The sequence below is a fragment of the Zonotrichia leucophrys genome, chromosome 2, assembly GCF_028769735.1.
Source record: "Zonotrichia leucophrys gambelii isolate GWCS_2022_RI chromosome 2, RI_Zleu_2.0, whole genome shotgun sequence".
NCBI lineage: Eukaryota > Metazoa > Chordata > Aves > Passeriformes > Passerellidae > Zonotrichia > Zonotrichia leucophrys.
In genome coordinates this window covers 39,644,794-39,663,582 of record NC_088171.1, presented here as the reverse complement: position 1 = coordinate 39,663,582, position 18,789 = coordinate 39,644,794, and the positions used below count along the sequence as shown (strand labels likewise).

At 42.3% G+C, this 18,789-nt stretch overlaps 1 protein-coding gene across 1 annotated transcript in view; it reads right to left on the bottom strand.

Moving 5' to 3' along the window:
- The window catches only part of RARB (retinoic acid receptor beta), a 320,129-nt gene extending 307,224 nt beyond the window's left edge, over positions 1–12,905 (bottom strand). Inside the window, exons 1-2 of the mRNA XM_064704651.1 lie at positions 12,867–12,905; positions 4,266–4,361 (exon numbers count right to left, since the gene is read on the bottom strand). The gene's annotated coding sequence lies outside the window, so the exon portion shown is untranslated. The remainder of the gene's footprint in view (positions 1–4,265; positions 4,362–12,866) is intronic.
- Positions 12,906–18,789: the final 5,884 nt, after the last annotated feature.

Genomic DNA, 18,789 nt, shown 5'->3' with positions numbered 1-18,789 from the left:
AGCTGGAAGGTTTGGAAGGGCAGATGATCACAGCAGCCTCTGTTGTGATCCTACGCATGAATATGTAATCCTATGCAATTCTCAAGCAGGTACACCGCTAATAATGCTCTTCACAAGTCATCCTTGAGAAGTGGCAATAAAACCCTGAGTGCCAGCACACTGCCCAGCTGCACTGACCTACAAACACATTAGTGTCAAGAGCACAGAGCTGTGCTAGGCAACATGATATCCTTCAGCCACTGACAGAAGAACCACAGCTGCCTGGTGACGCAGCCACAACAACTGCTCAGCTGCCAGAACGAGTGAACATTTCAGGTCTTGGTACACTTTTGGCTAATCTGTACTACCTGGCTGAATATGCCATCAAAATGCTAGAATGGCACCTGCTTTCCCCTTTAGCATTCATCACACTTACAGAGGTCAGCTTATGGTTATACTTACCTCTACAACTGCTCTGAAGACTTCAGCACAAGACCAAGTTCAGACTCCAGATGCAACATATTCGGGAAGTCTTCTGGATTAATAACACAAATTTTTGCCTCCTTTTTATTCCACAGAATGGTGAGATAACAGACCTGCTTATTCTTTTCACACAAGCTGAAAGTCAACAACTGTCCAAAATCACTAGAGCCTCTTCTCAAACCTCTCAACGGATTTGAGTGCTTTCACACTGCTAGAGGCAAAACACCTGGGCCTCTTTTACCAGGGTTACTGTGTGAGGAAGACAGTCTGGGAGCAAACCAATCACTTTTTGAATACTGTATCTCCCTCCCAACCCCTGTTTTAACCCCTATCTTACTGAAACTAACCTGAAAATTCTGCTTCGGACATCGGACAAACACTTTAAAAATTAAGAAAAAAGGGAAGGAAAGAAGCTTCATAGACAGAGTCTCCAAGATCATAGGACATCATTTCCTACATTAGGAAAACAGACCAAAATCATAAAGTATTATTATTTTTGAAATATTTTAAGTATTAAAAATTTTCAGTCTGCCTCTTCTCTATAGAATGACACTTTTGAAATGGAAGGTGACTGGCCATAACTGAAACCTGCTTAAATTTGAGATCTGCATAAAACATATCTCAGCAAGTAGGTTGTCTTTTTTTAAAAAAGACATGGACCTTGGCAGATTTCCGGCTTTTCTTACACTCATTTCTTCCAGTACTTCCCACATTGTGAAATAACCCTTAATGCTATAAAGACAGTGCAGACTGCAAAAACTGGTCCTAGTGGTTCCAATGGGAGTGACGTGGCCAGAATTTGGCATTCAACAAAGTTTCCATTTCTACAAAAGTTTCATTTATTTTTCAGTTTAAAAATAACACCATATTTTGGCATGTAACTAGAGCTGCTCCTGCAATTCAGAAGAAATAACACTGCTGGCAAGCCTCAAATCTGTTCCAAGACAAAAAACTGTGTTGGCAGAACTTTTTCTAAAAGTTCTTTTTGACTAGAGGCAGAATTCAACACCAGCATAAATGGAGAAACTTCAGTGAAAACAGTTATGTTACACATTAAGTTTATATAATGCAAATATATTTAGCTGACATGGAATTTAAAGTCTTTTGAACCAATTCTGTTTATCTTCTACACATACATAATAACTTAGCACCAAATTCTATAATCATTCTTCTGTGAATACTCTTTTCTCTCCTACATAAATGGTACTGTGCTATTTACAAAGTACCACAACCATGCCACACATTTTTTTAACATAAGAGTTATCCAATTAGGATGTGGTGAAATTAAAGCTGCAAGATCTATATTCCTGCATCAATTACAGGCACAGAAGAAAATAACATAAATCTGACATTTCACAACTTCTGAGGGTTTGATTTTGCAACCTACTTTCTAAAATACCTTTTTTGCACGTCATACCCAAGGATTTTTTTAGAACATGAATACAGTTAACCAATGTGCAGTGGTGCTTCATCAACACAGATCACAGCAAGATTTGACTCCCAACTCCACTGTAGCACAGACAACAATGAAACCATTCAAGTAGCAAGATAAAGATGCCCATGCTCCTTGGATATTCAGGATTTGGCTGGTTGATGGATGGGACAAAGTACTTACAAGGAAACCTGTACTATTTTAGATTAACTGTTGAGAAAAAGTGAATTGAGTTCTTCTTGCCAGAGAGAGGGAGAAAGCTACATGACAGCGGTATCAGGCTGCTTCAATTCTCTTGAAGAAAAAGCAATACAAAGCTTAAACATGTAGATATTTCTAAAGCCAAGTTCTAAGCACAGCTTGCTCACTGTACCCTAAATACAGTTGACTTAACTCTAAATACAGTTGTGTGAGTATTGCATTGAACATCTTCGGTGTTTTGCCTTTTTGTTAAACCATGCTTTTTTTTACATTTTGTTATACTGTCACTGAAAAAAAAAATATAAAGAAATGTAGACTGAATTTATTTACCTTCAGATTCTTAAGCATTTGTATCCAATGCACCACAATTCATGAACTGCTTCACATAATTCAACTAAGCACAACTAACACACCTTTAAAGGTCCCTTCCAACCCAAACTATCCTCTGATTTGAAACACTTGATTGTACGAGTCAGTCTGCCAACATGTAAGGTATCTTTTCAATAAAATATACCACTTTAGATGTCCATTGACTTGAAACTATTCAACAAATAAAAAGAAAGGTTAAGAGGTGATACTTACGCTCAGACCACAAAATAATGCAGTTAATTTGACCACCAATATAATTAATACAATGACCAGATAAGCACAGTTATAACTCCAAATAAACTTAATATGCTTTATATGTAAATAAAAACTAAATAGAACATGAACTAAACTTGAGGTCTGGAATTCCAACCAGTAGTCTCACTGAGAACAAATTACACAAAATTTTCAGCATAGTGTGCCTAAGAATTGATGTCACAAAAATCAGACCTTCAGAAATTTAAGGCAAATTTGCCACCAAGGAAAACACATCAATCATATTTTTATTTCCCCTGTAGAAATGTACTACAGGTGTTTCAGAAAGACTTTGATTTTCAAAAATAAGTGGTCTGTTTCTTTCCATACATTACCAAGTCTAACAGAGGCACATTTTTATTTAGGATAAATCATGCCTTATGGGATACACTTAGGAGGAGGAAAAGAGGACATACAACTGGCATTTGAGACATATTGCCAGTGCAAAGCTGCCAAAAGCACACAGCAGGGAGCATGTTTTGGCTATCCATGAGCAGAATAAGCATGCACTCCTTAACCACTGCCAGCTGGCATTTGTTTCCAAATACAGAATGCTCACTAGGCAGTTTGGAGACTGGACATACTCCTAACCTTAACTATGCTCCCATAAAAATGTGATGCTGAGATACCTCATTAACCATGCCTCTCTCTTAGCTGACTGCCAAATGAGAGAGACTGAATGACAAACAAAAAGGATACATTTCTCCCAGTGCACAAAAAAGCACTTAAAGTATATCCTAACATACTCAAGTACTTACAGTAGAAGAAAGATTTTTAAGAGTGTTGGAAGAAAATTCTGCCAGAATCTCAAAAAGCAGAAACACTGCCACGCTCTATTGTACATAGATAGAAAAAGTGAAATCCAGAGGCACAGAGTAACAAGAAAACATAGCAATGTATAGAAAGAGTGGCTGGCACTGTGATTATAAACTGCACTATCGTGTTTAATACAACCTCCAGCACTCCTCACAACAGACGCTCCCTGCTTTATGTGCTGGGGCAGATTTGTGGGTAGAAGATTAATGTCCCCCTCCATCTGTTAATGACTATATAGGTCCCCTGGGCTTTGCACCAAGGGTACTTTGCCCTTAGGATGGAACAAGAAATGGGAATCTGTGTTTGTTACAACATGCACTTATTATTTCCAGCAACACTAGCAATTGCTAGATGTGTATATTATTTCAACTTTATCTACCAAAATCATATTTTATCATGGTAGCTCAACTGTGGTTCCAAGTAGATTTTCAAAGAGATCAGTTAAAAGGAGAACAAACCAACGGGGGGGGCACTTTTCACTTTCAAAGTGCTTTCCTGACACATAGAGCCTGCATCAGTATTTGCCCTGTAAGTGCTCTATTCATTTAACTTTGCACTAGAATTTCAAAGTGACTCCACTTTTTGGATTTCCCTTTCTCTGTCACTGATATCCTGCTGTCATGGACCAAGCAACTCACAAGGAAGAAATGTACCAGACTGCCATGCAAAGGAGAGGGCACTAATTAAAGTCTTCTTTTCCTTCAGGGGGTTCTGAGAGTGGATTTTAACTTACCCCTGTTAACTGTACCTTTCCTCCTGAGACCTGGAGGCAAGTCAGAAGCAGCTTGACACCAGCACAGTCTTCGTGGACCTAAGCAATTTTGATATCCTGGAAGAATACAGGGAAAGAACTGTTACAAAAATGATGTTCTGAAGGAATGAGGCAAACATAGTCACCACTAGAACCATGATACTCAGAGCAAAATCAGAGAAAATCTTAACAGTATCTCCAATAACCATAAATGAGAAATCAAAACCAGAGCGTTGCTTCACTGAAATCTCCAAATGTGGTGTCTCAGGTTTGTTTCATGCTTCCTTTCTTCCTTTTCCCACCCCTATCAATTGCAACACTGACCTCAATTCCATCTCAAGGAAGAAATAGTTGCCCCTGCCAAAATTCCCTGCGAGCACCAAAGGGAATTCCAGGGGCAGCCAACCATGTTTACATTAACACCAAGCATATTTAATCAACTTCTCCCTGTTTACTCAGCTCAACTTTGGAAAAAGCTGGAACACCTTTGCAGCTGAACCATCCACACAAGAATATTCTACCCTCTTTTTGAAAAAGGGAGATGCAATTTCAACACATGACCCCTACCAATCCTTTTGATCCAACTGGGCACTGTTTCTCACAAACCATCCCTGCCCAACAAGAAAAGCAGGACAAGACCATAGTCAAAAGGGGATAAGAAAGAAAAATGGAGAAGAAATTGCTCTGTACTCTCCATCATCTTCAGCAGAGAATTTCCTGGTCTCAAATGCTACCAGAGTGAAGAACCTGCAGCCACAAAAGACAAATTTTTCCCTCTATATCAGCAGCAGTACAAAACAATGAGTGTTGAACTAACAAAGTGCTCTGCCTGTCTAGGCCTTAGTACTCATAGTATTACTCTGAAAACATTTCTCTACTGGCTTCCCAAATAAGAAAATACTCCAAATCTAAGATACACACTTAATGTTGTTAAAATTCATTGTACAACATGACCAAAACATCCAGCCTGATTTGTATATATTGTGTTTCTGTAACGCAATATTGTTAGAATCAACAGAGTTGCTCCCAGATTTCTCATCTGAATCTAGTGATATTTAACCTTTTTCTTATGCTTCCTTAAGAAGGCATGCATTCCACCTTTCATTTGAAAATTAAAGGAATCATCTTTTCCTTTAATCTTTGTACAATAGAGGAAAACACATTCTGAGTATGATTTAAATACACAGAGCAGGTAAAAGGGATTCAATGCTAATATTTCTTGATTAAGTCCTTCTCAGGTCCTTTTGGAAGTCTGACTTAGAGACAAAAAGTTTGAAACTCAATGCTAAAAAAAATAATAAAATATATAGAGTTAAGAATATTAAAGACAAAAGCAAAAGAAAGGTAAGGGACAGAGCAAAGAGCTGCAGTTTCCCTTTCCTGCAGGCAGTACAAGATAGCACAAGATAACACATCTCCTTCTGAGCAACAGCTTGCTTTCCTTAATGTGCCTCCTCAAGTGCCATCCCATGGCCTGCACAGGTAGGCAGCCCCTGGAGAGAAAAGCCACTGAAGTCTGTGCATCCTACAGAACACTGACAGCAATCATTCAAGCTTTTTTACAAGCCCCTGTACCTCTGCAGAAAGGCTGCTCTCAATCTGGCCTCCAGAGAAAATGCAGCAGCCTAGATTGATAACATCTACTCACCCTGCTGCTGATTAGACAGAGACTGTCTCTGACAGACTTTCTCAACAGCTGAACAGGAGTCTTTAGCCTGAGCCACAGCTAACACATCTAGCTCAACCACTGGGAAAACACATTTAATGTCAATTGCAAAAAAAAAAAACCCCAAACATATCTGTTTGGGGGAAGAGCAGGGGAGTTACTGTTGCTTATTTGTGGAGAGAAGGGAGGAATGTATCATGTCTGCAACATACACAGACTTATGTCTCACACATGGGTATGGGATAACAAACACAGCTTGTTCTCCACTACAGAATTTTCCACTTTGAACATATAGACATCAATATACAAAGTTCATGTTATTTCAGTGAGATACCTTTTGAATGAATAACACTGGCAGGATGATAATTCACGTATCACACATTCTTTGGTCATCTCTAACTCAAGGACAAATTGAAGTCTGAAGGCCAAATCTATGGGGATTTCTGGTGACATCACTAAGACCTCACACAGATGCCTGAGACAAGTAGTGCTGGTATTTTGCCCACCTTTGCACCAAGTTAGCTCTGAGAAATGACTCAAAAAACAAACAGTCAAACATGATGCCACAACTAACAAGAGTGAGCAACCCATCAATAGAGAGTACTCTCATCACATCAGGAACAAAGGACATGTGAACAATCAATCTTAGAGAGTTTCAGTAGCCATTCTGCCAGGAAAAAAAAAAAACAACAACCCAATATTTCTTTATCAAAGTATAAGAGTTATCAAATTTAGTATGTTATATACCTTCCCAGACTTGTGAAGAACTCACCAACAGTACCCACAGCCAAGTCCAGCAAAGACTACCACTTGACCTGTGTCACATTTATTTTTCAGAGTTATTCTCAACACACAGCAGCAAGACTGTGACTAGTCAGGGCAGCAGCAGCACTTTGCCCCACAGTTTAAACTTGCTCCTTTGCAGGTGTTCTTTATCCATTTTTATTCAAAATTAGCTTGGCCATGAGCACTACACAAAGGGCTCCTCTGATCCCACAAACAGCTCTTTTGTCCTAGGAATATAATTTAAAAGACTATTTAGAATAACTTTTACAATACTTATTTTCTCTGCAGGAAATCTTCTCACAGAATCAGAATAATTTAGGCTGAAAAGGACCTCTAGAGGCCATGTCCTCCAATTCCCAGTCAAAGCAGTGCTGATCTCAAAGTTAGAACAAGTTGATCAGAGTCTTGTCCAGTCATGTTTCTAAATCTCCAAGGTCAAATCTCACTACCTTCACAGACCTCTGGTCAGAGTTTAACTATTCTGATTGTTAATTCTTTTTCCTTATGCCCAGTCAGAATTGCTCTGTTTCTATATGTGACAACTGCACCTCACCCTTGCTCTGCACACCTCAGAGAAGAGCACTGTTCTCTGTTCCAAAACAGACTATTAGGAAATGGAAGGCAAAAATTCACCTTCATCTTCTAAGCTCCAGGCTGGAAAAACCCAGATCCCTCAGCATCTCCCTGTATGATGTGTACTCCAGACACCAACGGAAACAAGGTGGCTGCTCCAGATTAAAACTCTTTAAATTATTTATGAAAATGTAACAAAGCCTTTCACATATCTCACCTGCATCATGCAACATTACTTTACAGGTCTCCTAACACAGACAGGACAATTGGTACCTTACTTTCTGATCCCAAAGAAAGTTCTGAGGACAACCTCAGAGGAACAGCAAGCATAAAGGATTTGATAAGATGATGCACAGAGTGGCATCTCAGATCACCTAAACACACTCTGGAACAGCACTTTTTTAAGAGTACAAAGAAAAAAAAATCAACATTTAAAAGAAGTTTAATGTGGTTTAGAATGTAGCTATACAGCTTCCTGCAGTTGACCCCAGAAAAATAAAAGACATGTGATGTGTAACTTCCTTTGACTTTTCTTTGAACCCTTAATAGAAGTTCCTGCTTTAAAGAGCAGGATTTTTTTATTAATTGCTTTTACAATTTTCATTAATATTTCCAATAGTACCTAATGCTAAAATATCTGCATGCACCAATTTCATGGGTTAGAATACCCTCTCAAAGAAAAACAGTTTCTAATCTTTATTTTGAGATAGGGTGCACTGCATTACTTGGATGAAATGAGCAATACCCACCCCTCACTTGACCCTGTTAATTCCAAAGCATTTGCAGAGAATCTAGACATAGGTCAAAACAGATACAAGAAAAAGGATACATAAGAAAAAGATCTGTTACCCTGAGTTACTGAGAGCACAATTCCATGCATGGCAGCACAAAGCCTGCCCTCACAGGGCATGAATCAGGTTTCATCCAGAGACCCAAGGAAGTCAGTTTTCCATACAACTTCATAGGATGTTCCCCATATGCAAGAATGGGTTTAATAAAGATTTTATTTATTATTTATTTAGAGCTTGTCATCTATTACTTGGCTACATATTGCTGCCACAGGGAGAAGCTTTTCATATCTGCCTAGATAAGACCTAAAACCTCTGAAATCATGACTGCCAAACACTCCAACAATCAGCAATCCTAGATCTTAAGATTAAGCTGTGCAAGTTCAAAACCTGTACCCTTAGCAGATGCAGCAGTTCCACCCAAGAACATAACATGTATTAACACTGAAAAATAGCTGTGAAACTATTTATACAGACAAACACACCTGTATACTCATTTGTGCGTACTGTTGGCAGAATTGTGTATATTACACACGTGCCCCATACTGCACACATGACCTTCAGCAATTTAAGAACAGTAGCAAACAGCAGTGTCTGCAATACTCTGCATTCATGATGGAAAAGCCACGGCAAACACGCCAGAGCTGTCACATGGTGATGGCACCTCAGCAGTGAGCCTGCTGCAGCTCTGGAACAGCAGGAGCACCAAGCCCCAGGTGCCCTCCTCCAGGCAGACACAGGGGACAAGTTGTAGCAGCACTGCATGAGAGGTAAAAGAGAACTGGCACAGAACTCAGTTCTGAAGTTTCCACATGACCTGGAAAGGTTTTGCCATCATCTATGTAAGAAAAAGAACAAAACCCACTCTATGTGCAAAGCTTTTTAATGCCTCCACAACTGGCACTTATACATCTCCAGGTTGGGGTTTTCTCCCCTCCTTTCATCCTATCCTCTCCATTCAGGTTATGTAGAGACCACCTCCAGAGTGCCATGCTAATTAGCAACAGCTTGCACTCTTTATTAAAACTAAAAATAACCTCAAAAAACCTAGTGAAAAGAAAAACTGAATGAGCACATATGCATTTCATCATTTCAGTAATATTGGTGTTATTTTAATTATACTTAAATAATTTTAATTGTGATCTGAGCAGCAGACTAGCTATAATTGCTGAAAAATAGAGTTATAAATGAAACATAAGGTCTATTGCCTTACAGACTTGTTATAAAGTGCTACAAAAATATATATGTCTGTGACCAAAACTAACAATAATAAGCTCACTGTGTAAGGACAAAACAAAGAGGTGAACAGTAGAGGAATGTTCAGCTGGTGTAACAAATAAATAAATCCAAAATCTACAAAGTATAACTTCAACAAACTAAATAAATATTTAATAAAATTAAGTTCTTTTTACTTTCACTTACATGAGTAGGTCCTAAAAAGAGGAAAAAACACATTCTTTATAGTTCTACAAATTTTCTGTATTTCCAGTACTTCATTGGCTTTTTCACAATGGGCCTTATTCTGTTGCCTTATGTCTGTACTTCCTATATGTTCAGCATTCACCAATCTACCTTGAATACAAGCTAAACTATAGATTACAGAAAATGAGAAGTTCAGTGACTCTTCCAGTCTGATAGATTTCCCAGTACTGTAGCAAACAGAATACTGCACATTGCTTTGTGGAAGGCGAAATATGATTTAACAGACATTTCATCAGTGTCTTGGGAGTCAAAGACCATCTCCTATAATATTGAATATTTAATTACAACACAACCTACAAATAAGAAAATATTTGCCATAATTTCCCCAGCATCTTGCCTAAGCTGTAACAATAGTTTGCACTTGCAATATTCACCACAGTAGACTCCATTATTATAATTAAGATCAGCTAAGCTGTTTTAGGGAATTTCAATAGCTACTGTCTCCTCCTAACAGATGAACAAGAGAGAGTCAATGATATTGAAAGACAACAGATTTAATGCAGATAACTTACAGAGTTCAATACCACAAAATATTACTGAAACAACAGGTTATTAAACCAGGCAAGATATTAAAGCCTTGTGCATAAGATAACCGCTAGCTGAGAAGGGCTAGAAAAACTTCCACCAAAACAAAATCCACTCTAACTGCTAATAACAGCTGGATGACAATGGCTGGACTTTGTATTGCATCCCACTGAGGAGTGGCAGATTTTTTAATCACTGCTTGTATCACCTACTAGGAGAATCCCACCGTGGGGCGAAAAGTAATGGAAAACTAATCTTGGTCTTGAAAATATCTGTACTTCTTGTGTGAAACACCAGTATTAGCACAGATCTGGTTGAACCTGCTTGCAACTCTGATTTTCCATGTGGAAACGCACAGAAGTCAACAGGAACTCAGTTTATGCTACCTACCCACCATATCCTTATCGACAGAAGTGTGAAAATGGATGATCCCTTCCAGGCACACCTGGCTCAAACTCCTACTGTACACACCTACAGACACTCATAGTTAGGAATTTGCTGCAATAATTCATTTCTTTCTACAGAAACGGGGATAAGTGAGAACACTGAGCCTTCTACACCTCGCCCACACTAGAGACCCACTACCCCCAAAACAAACTCTATCAATAAATCCCTTTTACTACTGACATAGACAAAATTACCTCAGCAGAAAATGAAAAAGCAATCCTTGGTGGTGTCACTCTTTCTACGTAGAGAGAACCCAATTTTCATGTGTAACATAATGCTATTAGGGTGAATTAGCCTGAAAATGCAAGAGGACTGAGACTTCTGCAAGAAGGTGCAAAAGAGATGCAAAGTACCCAAAGTGCAACCATCTGCGGTGGAGCCACTTTGGATTTTTCACAACCACACTTAGTCACAACATAATGACAACCCAGGTTGAAGCACTCCAATTTACTAACACCATGAGACTACTATAGGAGGACAAATCCTGCACCCCTTCATCTAGCAAAGTATATTTTGCTGGAAGCTGACCCACATAAAAAGCTGAGGATAAACCTTCTCTGATCATTAAAACAGACACAGACAGATGCTGACACAACAAGCTCCTATCCAGAGCTTTATTCATAAAGGAATGATTTAATTAATATTGCAAATGAAAACCAGCCTTCTTGGTTAAAAAACAAAGCACACACTAACTCCTGATGCTCTTATTTTAAGAACAATGTTTTTTTACTAAGTTTTGCCTCCAACTCTTCCCAAATGACATAACCAGAACTACAAACAAGTGATGTCCACATAGCAACTTCTACCACAATGACACAACTGATCTAAATTTACACTGACACCACTTTACCTTAAATCAGCTTCTCCCACATGCACAGGCCTTTGCACTAGGTATCCAATTCCTTGAGTCAGCCTTAGCATCATATATAATTAACCTATGCTTGCTGAACTTCCTCATGAGAACTCTTCCAAGAGAAAGAGACGAAGAGCAGACTCAGTGAATTTCCTTTCCTTGGACTCTTGCTTTACTGTCCTGGTGGGCATCTTTTGGATCTAGCACAGTCCTTGGACAATAATATTTTGTGTTGCTCCATTAACTACTTTGTTTTCAGAATCCATGCTATTGTCCCCCTTTCTCTTTAAAGCATAAAGTTAGACAGCATTTATTGCCAGTAGTTTAGCCCTTCATATTTTGTTACACGCAGCTTGCTTAAATGCTATTAAAAGCATGTCTCAGCCAAAGGCAAAATATCAACACTATCCAAACCAGCAAAATTCTGCCACAGATTCAAACGACCACATTGTCACTCTACATACAAAGAACAACGTGCCACTAGAAAACACCAGAAATGCACGAAGAGCATCCCTATTACCTTCTTGCATCAACGCCTGTGACACGCACACATTGGGTTTGCTAACCATGGATCGCTCCCTGGCAGGCAGCAGAAGGGATCCAGCAGAGCCCCACACCGCCAGCCTCACTCACCCAGAAGTAATCCCTGCTCCAGTCGCACAGCCACCGCGTCCCAACAACATCCTCCGGCGAGGAGGGCAGCCGCAAAACTGAACTTTCGCTCCCCAAGGGCGCAGGAGAGCCTGCCCGGCCGCTGCCCGAGTTACCGGGGCACAGGAGCAGCGGGAGGCGAGGCGCGCAGCTGGCGGGAGCGCGGGCACCGCGGCTCTGCTGCGCAGCAATCCCGCTCACAGCGCGCACATCGCCGGGCTCTGCTCCCGCACGCCGAGCCGCTCCGCACAGCCAGCGCTGCCGACACTCACTGCCTTGTTTAACCACACCAGTAAACATCAAGTTTAGTGGGGTTTGGGTTGGCCTGGGTTTTTTTTTAATATTCCTCCAAAACAGCCGTTCATTCAGGCCAACGCCGCCCAGCAGGAGAGCAGCCGCAGCGGCGGAGAGGGTGCCGGGCTGACAGGGTCCCGAGCACAGCCCGGCGCTCCATGCTCCCAAACCGGCCCCGACGCGCCTCGGGCGCGCTTTTGTCTGCGGAGGAGAAGGCACGGAGCGCCCGGGCGCTGCCGCCACATCACCGCGCTCACGGGCTGCAGCCCGAAACAGCGCCCGCGCCGCCGCGCGTCCCGCCGGGCAGCGGCAGGAGGCGCCCGGTGCCCCGCGCTGACCCGCTCCGAGTTGCTGCGGGGGCAGCGCGGACGGGCGCGGAAGGCGGCGCGGGGGGAGCGCCGCGCCAGCCGGGACCGCCCGGGCGCAGCCGGCAGCGCGCCCCGCTCCCCTCCCGCCTCTCCCCGCGCCGGACGCAGCAGGCAAGGAACCATCCCCGACCCCCGGCAGCCCCGCGTTACCTCGGCAGCCTCCCGCTCCCGCCGCCGCCCCGCCAGTGCCGCCGAGAGCGGCGGCGGCAGCCCCGGACCCCCCGCCCCGCCCCGCCCCGCCCCCTGGCGGGGCCGCGGGGGCTCGCGCGCCCCCTTGCCGCGCGCGGGGCCTGGGGGGCGCGGGGCGATTCCCGCCCGCGCGGGCCGTGAGGCGGGAGCGGCACTGAGGGGACAGCGGGACTGAGGGGATAGAGGGGATAGCGGGGGCAGCGGGATAGCGGGGACAGCGGGACTGAAGGGATAGCGGGGACAGCGGGGATAGCGGGGGCAGCGAGGACAGCGAGACTGCGGGGATACCGGGGATAGCGGGATCCCTCCTGCCAGCTTCCCGCCCGGAGCTCCGCGGCCGGGGGCAGGTGCGGGTGGGACGGGACACGGCGCCCCGGGCTCGCCCGCTGCTCTCCGGACGCTGCCAGGCGCTTCCCAGATCGAGCGCGGGCACCCCCGGTGGGAGCAGCAGTACGCCCGTCCCTCTTTCTGCCCAGCGCAAGGCACCGGGGCGCGGGATGGGCTTACCCCTTCCCGCCGACCGCTCACCTCTCGAGTGCTCTGCGTATGGACTGCTCTGCCCGCAGTCTCTGGATATAGTTGTTCTTCCATCAGACTCCCGGCGCGGCCCCCGTTGGTAACACCTTCGCTACCGATGTGCCTCCTCTGGCCTTGACGGCTGCAGTGACTCTCCGTGCCTTCTGCAGGTGTGTGTGTCCGACGGGGAGCAGAGCATGCAGTGAGAGACGTTAAGAATTCCTGCTACGGAAGAAATCCCGAAAGAGGGAGAAAAGGTGTGATGATGCTCAGATGAGCAACGGGCTCCAAGCCTTCCGTCCCAACAGTACTGGAACTGACTGGGCCTCCAGCATCCTCTCAGCCGCTGATTGTCTCAGCTTAAAGACTACAAAATCTTCAGGAGTTAAAACAGACAAAAACACCCTGAATTCAGTTTTTTGACAGCTGTAATGAGCACAAGGAAGAATTATGTAAACATTATTAAGTGTTAATAAACACATGTCAGTGTTAGGCACTCTTGTGTAGAAATGTTGGTAAAAGCCACAGTGAAAGCTTTAGTCATAATGTCTTTTTAACTTTATGTAGCTGGTGTAATAGGCCCAGTGCACTGCTGTTGCCTCGACGGAAAATCATTACCCAGTAATGGATGAGCCAGTTCGGAAGGAGTGCCACTGGGATACTGCACACTTTCATTCAAAGATGCTATGTATTAGAGGAAGTAGCAGGAGACCTGCCAACTTTCCCAATTTAATTATTAAACTGTCAGTTCCTGACTCCTTGTTTCGACTTCCTGAGGCAACATCTGGCTGTAATAACAAAAATAAATAAATAAAATAAAATTTGATCATTCACTCAGCAGCATTCTCTTTGCAATGTCCTTTTTACAGCAACTTTTATGAAAAGCTCAATATGGGGGATCCAGACCCGGCATCTCTCTGAAGTCCCCAAAAGCAAAGACAAGAACAGTTTCAGCTGTGATCCTCAAGGCAAAGATGTGCAGAAGGCTATATCATATACTTGAGCCTTTTTTCAACGAATCTGGTGGTGTGCGTTTTAATCTTCCTAATCCTTCTTTTATTCATAAGAACATCAGCGGGTTTTTTTCACTGCATGAATCTGCATGATATGACTCTGGGAGATTAAAAAAAACCTCTTTTGGAAGCCAAGAATTTTTGCATTTTCATCAAACATTGCTTCAAAAGGGTAAAGTTGGTTTCAGGAAGAAAAAAACATAAAGGATATCAGATTTAAATGCTACCAAATGTGAGCAAAACACTGAAGAGAAGTTTTGAAATATCTGAGACTGTGTCTTCATGTGTCCCCTGGATCTGTTTCATATGATGTGACAGCTTCAGCTCACAATTCGTTATTGCAGTGGCTTTTGGAACCGAATGCCTCTTTTTTTCATATCCTCACTCAAACACACGCACACGCTTACAAAAATATGGATCTATATATGTACACATGCACACGGAGAGACAAATACAGAGTGACTCAGCTCTGCATTCTACTTGCTTAATCAGTTTCAAAGCTTCAGCACTGCTCCCCTGCCTTATTTAAAATGCCTAAGGCCACCTTTCCCACGTTGCTTATTTCAGTGCTGGGGTACAGAGCCTTTGACAAAGCTGGGCCATCTACCCTGCCTTCTGCGGGTCACCCTCTCCTAAAAGCCTTTCTGCAGGTCAGGAGGTCAGCCCTTCCATTAATCACATGGCAGCTTGGGATTCAGCATTCACCCTGCACGCTGGTCCGAGGGAATCCTCCAAGACCTTTCTGCCTGGTGGTCACTTGGGGCTAAGGAAGGAGATCGAGATCTGGAGGCAGAGGTCATGCAAGCCCAAACTGCAGAGACATGGTAGGAATGCTGCGGAGTGACCACCATCGCCCAAGCACTGCACAGTGATTTGGTCTGCCCTGTGCCATGGACAGATAGGAGCTGTAGCAACTCTGCTGGTGAGTACTGGTTAGGCAAGTATGGCAGCAGTGCCTAATTCAGTGCCTCCAAGTATAACTCTTTCCCAAGTGCTCCCAGAGAAAGCACTCCTGCTTTTCTCCCTTCCATCAAGAAGTCAGGTAGACAGATCAGGAGAGTCTGAAGTAAATGTTGCTGTCTTTTGGGCTTCTGTCAGATTTTTAACATTAGGTCCTTGGTCGTCTTCTTCAGAAGTTTCCTTCTTCTCATAGCTTGGAGGAACTTCTGGAACATTTTATTGATTTCTTAGCTGCTCTCTACTGGAGCTCCTCATAATTCCTTGCTTCCTAAGGCTTCCTTGGGTTCTTTTTCTTTTGTATCCCCAGTTCAAGCAGCAGAAAAGCTAACTATCCCGTTAAGTAGGGCAGCCTTTCTTAAATCGTCGAAAGAACTCTGGATAATCCTTTCATACCTGTCTCCCATCTTCAAGTGAAATGACTATGCCTCTTAAGTTGTCATAGGATGGAATTGAATACTTATATAAATTCTATTCAAGATTCTCCTGTTTTCCCTACAGTTCATGACAGATCAGTCAGACTCTTCCTTTAGACTGTAAAGAAGAAAGAAAATAGAGAGAGGGGAGAGTGTTTAAAGTGGATTTTCTGGTCAAATTCTATTTAACATTTTTTCTACTATTTGCCAATTCCCAGGCCTATGGCTTAGAATTATTTTTTAAAAGCCACCTGGGGTTAAAAAAAAAAAAAAGGAAACAAATCCTCAAAACAAAATGTTTCAAAATGCTCTGGACCAAAGCAATGTCCCCCAAGACAGCAAAGACTATCCAGTGACCAGATGCAGCCTTGAAAACTTCTTTAGGAAGTGGAATTTATACTATAGCCAGGAAAATTTGTACTTCTGTACATTAAGGAGTCTATAATCAATTTCCCTAGTTTTTGCTCAGGAGATTCCGTGACTACTTATGTACAGAATACAAATTCAGAAGTAAAGAGGAAACTATGCAAAAAAAGAGCAAATCCTTCATGAAAAGAAGGTCAAAGAACAGTTTAACACAGAGAATTTCACAATCTGTTGGAGAAGGTCAATACATGATGGATAAGACTACAGCAGATGCATTTGTATATTTACAAATGTGAAAGCAGAAATTAAAGTCTTATTAAAAGCAGCAGCTGTTAATTGCCTGCCTCACATATAGACACATGCTTGGAGAGACTGTTAATTAACTGAGTGAAAAACTAGAAGAATTTCATCTCTGAGTTACTTGTCATGGCCTAAAGAAGTTTGGCGAGAGACTCTGATTCCCGGGTGGATCCTGAACTAGATAATATTTGTTGGCTATACGGAGGCAATGATGTCTACCTGAAACAGAATTGCCCATGCATAAGGATGTGCTGATCCACTAGGGTCAGCATCAGCAACTATTAAAACAGGCTGACATAAAGAGCCTCCCAGATATCTGTTTTCATATAGTCTGGAGACATCAGCTCGTATAAAACTGCAAAATACTTGAGACTCAGAATGTAAAATTGCTTTCCTTAATGAAAAGCTTCCTTTACTGAATGGGAGAAAAAATATCCTTCAGGATTTGAACACCAGCTAGCAGACAAGAAATCCAGAATCCCACTAAATGTGGGGCACACTTATATGAACATTTGTTGCAACAGCCAGCACTTACCTAAGGACATGATAAAAATCCCAAGGGGTTACTAATAACAACAACTCAATCCCTAGCAATATTCATAGGTTGTTGGTTGGGGATTTTTTCTGCAAGGTACTGGAAGGAAGGAATATGGAGTCTGTGCACAAAATTTAGAGAATTAATTTTGTGTCTTCCATGTTTACTAGGTTACAGAGATGATATTTTACCTTTAGAGATGAAAAATAAAGCTGTGCTGCAGTCAGACCATCATGCAATAATAACTGATGGTGGCAGCTGAGATTATGGGAGCATCTGCAGCTACAAATACTCATCTGGGACTCCTTTAGGCTTCTGTGTATCATCTGGTCTTCTATTATCTCCTTGGGAATTAAACCAAGCAACACATGGGTGCCATGATTTCTGGATGCTTGATAAAGGAAGTAAAAAATAAAGCTAATGAAAAATCCAGCCAGTATAACTGATACTGTAAAACCACCTTTACTATCTCGGTAATGACTTAAGAAGGGCATGCATAAAAGACAAAGAGCAAAGGCGTTAGAACAGCTAACCCATTTGTTACCTGAGCGTTCTCTTCAATGGTAATGAGAAGATTGGGAGAGATAATTTGGTGCATTGTGTTTAAAGAACAGCTCTTCGAGGTTGTCCCCGGGATGGATTGCCAGGGAGTATCGGGTTGCAAGTGTGTGGTAAGACAATATGAAGAACACGGGAGGAGCGTTTGGTGGGAGTAAAAAAAAGGTTGTAAAGGTCTCTTAGGATGTAAAGTTGCAGAAAGGAAACTAGTTTGTACGAAATCATGTCACCTTTGCATACGAGTGACAACGAGCTGGAACCCTGATTACAAGGAAAAAGTGTACGACAGAAAAATTGTTACAAATACAGAGGTAAATAAAGAGATCTGGCTAAAGTATTTCGTGTACTTAGCTAATAAGGAGAAACAGCTTGGGTGGAGAAAAAAGAAAAATGTAACTTATGGAAAGACAGAGGTCTAACTCAAGCTGTGTTGGTATTTCTGAATTAGTTTTATACATTTATGATAATGTGTAATCCCTCCAAGATTTCTGCTAGATCTTCTCTTGGTGGAAATTATGAATCTAGTAGCAGATCAGTGTTATTTGAGGGGCTGGAATCAACAGGGAACCCAAGTATTTGACTGTGGAAGTGAAGTATTTCAGTCTTGCAAAGGTCCTTATGGCTCATCACGGTCAGTAAAGAATTCACAGAGCGCAGGATTACTCTGTCTGCTGCTTTACAAAGCACTATCAAAAAGACGTTACCAGAAATAATGAGTGGAAATGAGTCTTGCTGCTAGCATGTAACAGCAAAGTGAACTTCATGAGAGGATTTGGAACCCAGCCACCAAGGGATGAAGGAGTGGGGACGGTTGCACATGTGCTGGTGAAACATTGCATGACAGTCTGGTCCTGCAGGCTGCGTGTTCCGGCAGAGGAATCCGAATGGCTGCCATAAGTCAGAGATTTAGACATCTTCAGACAAGCATGAGCTAGTGTCTGTCCTGCAAGTAATGGAAGGGATGTACTCTGTAAATCACACCAGTGATCCAAGCTTAGAGTTCTGATCAGAGAAGAACAACAAATCTGTGTTACAAAGGTCCCTGTGTCATCTTTTTAAGTAATACCACTCAGCCCTCAACAATCCAATACCGTTCTGATAAAATTATTTTTGGATTCATGCTTCCTGAGATACTTTCCTATTTGTCAAAAACTAGCAAAGACTTCTGTTCCTGCACAGGTGCCAGATGCAAAGGACTTTTATGTCAGGGACCTAGGGTAATA